Source organism: Austrofundulus limnaeus, unplaced genomic scaffold (assembly GCF_001266775.1).
Source record: "Austrofundulus limnaeus strain Quisiro unplaced genomic scaffold, Austrofundulus_limnaeus-1.0 Scaffold468, whole genome shotgun sequence".
Taxonomy (NCBI): Eukaryota; Metazoa; Chordata; class Actinopteri; order Cyprinodontiformes; family Rivulidae; genus Austrofundulus; species Austrofundulus limnaeus.
In genome coordinates, this window is record NW_013952870.1 from 67879 (window position 1) to 74636 (window position 6758).

The window sequence follows — 6758 nt, forward strand, 5'->3', positions numbered from 1 at the left end:
ACACACACACACACACACAGTTAATTATTCACAATTGTTGAATTCTGTAAGATCGAAAGCCAGTTCCTCATCATCAGGTCAAAGAGTTAAATAAGGAAGCAGAGATTTAGTCTTCTGAAACTTTACTGAGAAGTTCAAATTGTGTCCATCTTAGGTAACATCAGCATCATGAACAGCTGCATGGACAATTGTATGGTATATGTCTTCAGTCACGCATACAGAGTCCATCTGCTCACCAAAGAAATGAGCATTTGGTGTTGCATGATGCAGAAAAGAACTAAGGACCCTCTTAACAAATTTAGTATGCCTAACCACTGCCTGACTTAATTACCTGTCCACTGCTGCCCTCTAGTGGGAATTCAGTACAGTCGCCCCATAACAGCATTAGCTGTTATGTAATATTCATGAATTCCCTTCTGACAGGGAGGATGTCTTCAACCCATTCTCATCATCAGGTATTCCCGGTAATAGCACAAGTTTGGCAACAAGTCGAATGTAAACCTTTCCATTTACTTCAATGTCCACTGATCTCACACATCCATCCATGCTGGGGGGGGTTTAATAACTTTGCCAACTGGCCAATGTGCTCGAGGCAACTGAGGGTCAACAATCATGACGACCGTATCCAGAGTTAAACTGTCCGTAGGCCGAGTCCACTTTTGACGAGTTTGAAGAGCAGGGAGATAGTGTCTAACGAACTGCTTCCAAAAATGGTCTGCCATCGTTTGACTGTGTCGCCACCTTCGTTTGGTGAGTGTGTCAGGTGCGTATTCTACTTGTGGAAGGGAGGCATCCCGCCGCCCCATGAGAAGCAAGTTAGATGTGACAGGATCCAAATCTTTGATGTCAGAGGAGACATAACCAAGAGGTTTTGCATTCAACATTCCCTCCACTTCACATAATAAAGTACTAAGAACTTCTTCTGTCACAGCTTGAGTACCCATAACCACCTGCAATGCTGTTTTTACGGAGCGTATCTCCCTTTCCCACGCTCCACCGAAATGTGGGGCTGCTGGCGGATTAAACTTGAAATCAATTTGCTAAGTTGCAAAACTTGTTCTCAGTTCAGGTACCATGGCTGTGAATGCCTCTCTGAGTTCTCTTTCAGCTCCCTGAAAATTTGTTCCCTGATCAGACAAGATCTCTGAAGGAGTTGTCGAGCAATGAATCGTCTCAAGGCCAGGAGGAAGGAATCAGTATCCAAACTGTTAAGAAGGTCCAGATGAACACATGTTGTGAGACATTTGAATATTAAATATTACTCCTCAACGTTTTTCGTGTCGACGTCCAATCTTTACAGTGTAGGGTCCGAAACAGTCAACACCAGTGGAGTAAAATGGTGGTCTCAAAAGTCTGAGCCGAGCTGGTGGGAGATCAGACATTATGGGAGTAATGGACTGTCCTCTCCTTCTTTTACATTCTGCACATCTTTGTTGATGTTGTTTGACTGCCTGTCTTTCTCGCAATATCCAATATTGACGTCTGAGCTCAGCAAAAACACGATCTGGGCCAGGATGGAACAGATGTACATCAGTGTCATGGATAAGTAGTTTGGTGATGTTCTGACATGGATCCAATACAATTGGATGTATGTCTATTGGAATAGAGCTGGTCAGATTTCTCAGGCATCCGCCAACGCGAATGAGACCAAGATCCTTGTCCCATTCAGGTGACAGAGTGTTCTGTCTACTATTTGATGATACTTGTTTCCCACCTTCCAATTCTTTAACTTCATCTGGGAAGCTGTTCCTTTGACAGGTTCTTAAGGCATGGATCCGAGCATCACGACCCTTAAAGATGGTGATGTAGTTGGACCTGAGGCAGCTGCTTCTTGGAGAGTCTGCTGTGTAGCATTTAGAAGTTCTGTCCATGTTTTGTACTGTGAGGCATGCACAACTTGGGTTACTGGGATGTGCTGAAGAAGTCCACAAAATGTAGTCTGTTTTAGTTCTTCTGAACTCTCTACCAATTGTGCAACTGGAACCTTTGGCCACTGATCAGGTGGCTTTTGCAGAAACTTGGGCCCTTTAAACCATCGACTCGAACAAGAAATCTCAGCTATTGCTTTACCATGGCTGATATCATCTGCAAGGTTACTGGCAGAATCAACATATCGCCATTCTTGGTTTGGAGTGAGTTCCTGAATTTCAGACACCCTAGTGCCAAAGAAAACTTTAAAGCGACAGGATTCACTTTTCAACCAGTTCAGAACTGTTGTTGAGTCTGACCATAGGAATGTTTTAATGATCTGCAGATTGAGCTCACGATGTATGAGGGCTGACAGTTGGCCCCCAGTTAATTCCCCACAGAGTTCCAAACGGGGGATGGATAACTGGCGCCGGGGTGACACTCTCGATCTTGCCATCACAAAGGACACATGTGTCTTCTCTTCATCTTGCATAGTCAGATAAGCAACAGAACCATAGGCTACCTCTGAGGCATGGCAGAAAATGTGCAGAGTGTATTCCACACCTTCAGTGGCTCGTTAAGGTGGTGCATAGGTTCTTGGGATAGAGATGTTAGCTAGTTGGGGAAGTTCATTCTCCCATCTGACCCAGGCTTTTTGAAGGTCAGGAGGCAGGTTGGGGTCATCCCAATCCCTCTTTTTTGCCCACTTTCGTACTATGATCTTTGCCCTAGTTGTAAATGGAATGACCAGGCCCAGGGGATCATACTGAGTTGCCAGCACTTGATAAATGTTCCTCAGTGTTGGTAACTGTCTTTCCAGTGGTCTCAACCTGTAACACAGGGTATCTGTATCCCAGTTCCATATCATGCCTAATGCCATTTCCTGAGAGTCAGTGGGTTTCTCCATCAACCACAACTCTGTGTTTTACGACTTGGCTTCAGGTGGCAAGTGGGCGATGGTTTCTGGCTTACTGCTAGCCCATTGTCGAATCTCAAATCCCCCATCAGCCAGAACTTGACACATTTTATCTACTAAGACCTTAGCAGATTCTGTTGTTGGAAGGCTCTGGAGGCAGTTGTCAACATAAAAAGCTTGCATCAAAGACTGCTAAATATCCTGATTTTCCTCCCCGGAGTGTTTCACATGCATTTGCAGTGCAAACGTGGCACAAAAGGGACTGCTTGTAGTACCAAACGGAAGAACCTTCCACTGATAAACGTTGGGTTCTTTCTCTTTCTGCAGATTTCGCCAGATAAACCTTAACAGGGTCTGGTCATCTGGGAGAAGACAGACCTGGTGGAACATGGCACGAATGTCTCCACTTACTGCAACTGAATACTCTCTGAATCGTAGGAGAACTCCAAGGAGTGTTGGACCAAGTGTAGGGCCTGGCAGGAGCTGATCGCTCAGGGAGAGTCCACGATATTTGAAGGAGCAGTTGAAAACCAGCCTGTGTTTGCCATTGTATTCAACTAGGTGGTGTGGTATGAACCACGATTCCTGAGACTTATCCACCTGATCAGGTTTGAGTTTGACCACACATCCTGCATCAACAAGTTTCTTTATTTCAGCTTCGTATATCAGCTTTAGCAGGGTCTCTTACCAGTCGGCGTTCAGTACTTCGGAGTGATGGCATCACTGCATCCACTGGAGCTTTTAATGGGGGAGCATTCTTTAGCCGAGGCAATGGAGTAGCGTATCATAGCTTTTCTCCCACATTGACTCTCACTGTGCGAGATTCCAATATTGACATGGCTTCGTCATCTTGACGAGATCGTACTGCAAGTTTCTCACTACGATAGGTGAGGATATCAACTTTCCAAAGACGCTCCACATGCTGATAAAGGTCATCAGTTACAGGCCTCAGTAATGTGAAGTAACACGTTTCTGTGTGTGACATTGGGTGAAAAATCATCTGGACCCTGTAGAGCCCAGCCCAACTCAGTTCAGATTGCACTGGGTCCTCCAGCTGAATTAATCAAAACTGGCTCCTTTGCTGTTATCAGGCACGTGTTATCTGCTCCAATCACGAGAAGTGGATACACGTTTTTAAAAGGACTGGATTGGTATCCCTCGCAGATGCTGATAACATTTCTGCAGAATGTTTACTGGGTATGTCTGCTCAGCCAGAGCCAACTGTTGTGCTGTAAAAGCTCCAGTATTAAATATTTCCTTTTGGGTTGGCTTTTGGGATAAACAGAAATCAACAGATGAGCCGGTGAAATGAGCAATGTCCTGACGAATGGTTCGCAGTGCCATAGACTCTGCATCTCCCTTAAGGTCCAGGTGAGAGACTGCTGCAGGAAGGATGATAGTTCTCTCTGCTCCATCATCTAGGATTGCAAGAGTATGTAATGTTCTGGTTCCACAACTTATCACAACTGGCACAACTTTCAAATAGACTTTATTGCCCTGGCTCACAGGAGAGATGGTAGCTCCCCGTGTAGGAGTAATGAGATACACTCCAGACTCTGGCTTGGTAATGATATGAAGAACTCTGAGATGGATCTCATGACACTCGCTGCAAGCTTTCTTCAGAGTACATTCATTTGCGCAGTGACTTGTGTAACCACATTTTCTACACCTTTTACCATCTGAGATCCACTTTTCTATGACTTCAGCTGGGTGTGTAACAATGATGGGACATTGAGATAAATAGTGCTCCACACTCTTGCAAAATAAACACAAACACTTTGGCCTTCTTTCTGCAGCATTTGTCCGTTTACTCTCTTGTGGATTGTTCTCCGTTTTAACTTGGCCACCACCATAGTAAACAGACTGACCCTTTACCCTTGGCACATTCATCTTCTCTCTTTTAAAGAATTGAACCTTTTCGACCTGGTGGCGCTGTGCCATCTTTGATGACAATCTCTGTGCTTCTGCTTTGGACTTAAGCCACTCAGACAGATCTCTCAAGTTACAAGGGTTGAGGCTATTTGTTTGAAGTCGACCCTGTACCTGGAGATGTTCCACAAAGCTGTCTCTGGATTGTCTTGGCAACTTGCTTAGCAGACGGTCCACATGTCCAGTAGACATCAACTCCATCCCATATGGACCTTCAAGTGCAGTTAGCATTCCTACTAGCAAATCAACATTAAGAGCAAAGCTTTGAAATGCTTTAGAATCACCTGGCCTCACATCAGGAGCATTTAAGATGGCAGCAATTTCACTCTGTGCAAGTTGATGGGGCTGACCATATTGCCGTTGCAAAGCTTGCATCGCCATGGTGTATGGTTGTGGATAATCCCTACATGCCTGTGCAATGAGTCGTGCTTCATCTAAACCCAGCTGCTCCATGAGCACACGATATTTATAGTGCTCTGAAAGTTCAGGATGTGGTTGTAGTAGGTGATCAAGAGCCATCTTCAGATCTGCAAACTCTCTCTCACTGTCATGTTCCAATTTAGGGAGTTTAGGTACTGGGACAGGTTGTGATGGAAGTGGAAAGGGAGGTGGTTGTCCAGTTGTCACTGGTGATGTTAGCCCGAGATTAGGTTGGGTAACATGGTATCCTGCTGCAGGAGGATGATTTGGCCATGAGGTTGATGATGGCATTGTCTGAATCACATAGGAGTTTTGTAAACCCTGAGCTGATTGATATGTCTGGATTGGTTGGTAAATCAAATGGTTAGCAGTACCACAAGCTTGGTAGTAATTAGTTTGTCCAGATGCCACAGTAGTAACTTGATGTCCTGGCTGTAATACAACTCCATGAGGTTGTAAGTTCATCTGGTACATGGGCTGATTTAAGTTTGAGGGCCCTAAATGAGTTTGTGGTATAATAATTTGTTGAAGTGGCAATGAGGGTAGATTAGCTTGCTGATACACTGAAGGACCCACTGAAGCTGGAACAGTTGGTACTGATGTACTCAATGAGGGGTACATAGGTATCTGGTGATGCACTGGCAGAATGTTTTGCTGCTGCCCCGAATACATAGGAACTGCCGAGGGAGACCAGAATGTTGTCTGAGGCTGTCCCAATACTGGAACTTGGGATGATTGATAAGAAATACCTCCATGTGTTGAAACTGGGTTTGGTTGCATCACATTAGCAATAATGGGTGATGAAACAGTTTGTTGTGCAGAAGACGGAGCTGCTATCATCGTGGTTGAAATGGTTGGCGGTATAGCCTGTGTCAAGGTCGGCAGGGAAGTTGCCATCTGGCCACTAACATATGTGGCTTTCTGCTGTGACGCATGTACTTTCATGCTTTCTGCTTGTTGTGAGAAAGCTGGATAAGCAGGTAGTAGATTATAACCTGATTTTAAAGATGCTATTGATCCACTGACAATTGAGCTGCATTCTGAATCAACTTCTTCATCTGATGCGCAACGACTACTTCCAGCATATACTTCTGAAACAGATGTCTGGGTTAAAGTTTCTTTAAGTTTAAAGGCAAGCTCATCAATTTGATTTAACTGATCCTTACTACGTGTTAAGTTAGGTGAATGTAGCTGTGATAACATGGCTGAGGGCCCGAACACTGCCCGTGGCTGGTCACTATTGGTAGTACATTCGACATACATACCTAAGGACTGCAGCTGTTTTGTGTTGGCACTCTTGGATTTGTTACTGACAACTGGTAGTTCTACAGCAGAGGTAGATGGTTTCAAAGTAGGGGGTAAGGTCACATGGTAGTCCATCAGATGTGCTGGGAGATGCCTTTGCCTTGTGCTCTCAAATATTGTTGCTGTTCTCTGCTCGTCCATATTTGCCACTGTGGTGAGCTGAATCCGGCTCGAAGGACCATTTATTGAATTCTATAAGATTGAAAGCCAGTTCCTCATCATCAGGGGGGCTTTGGTCAAAGAGTTAAATAAGGAAGCAGAGATTTAGTCTTCTGAAACT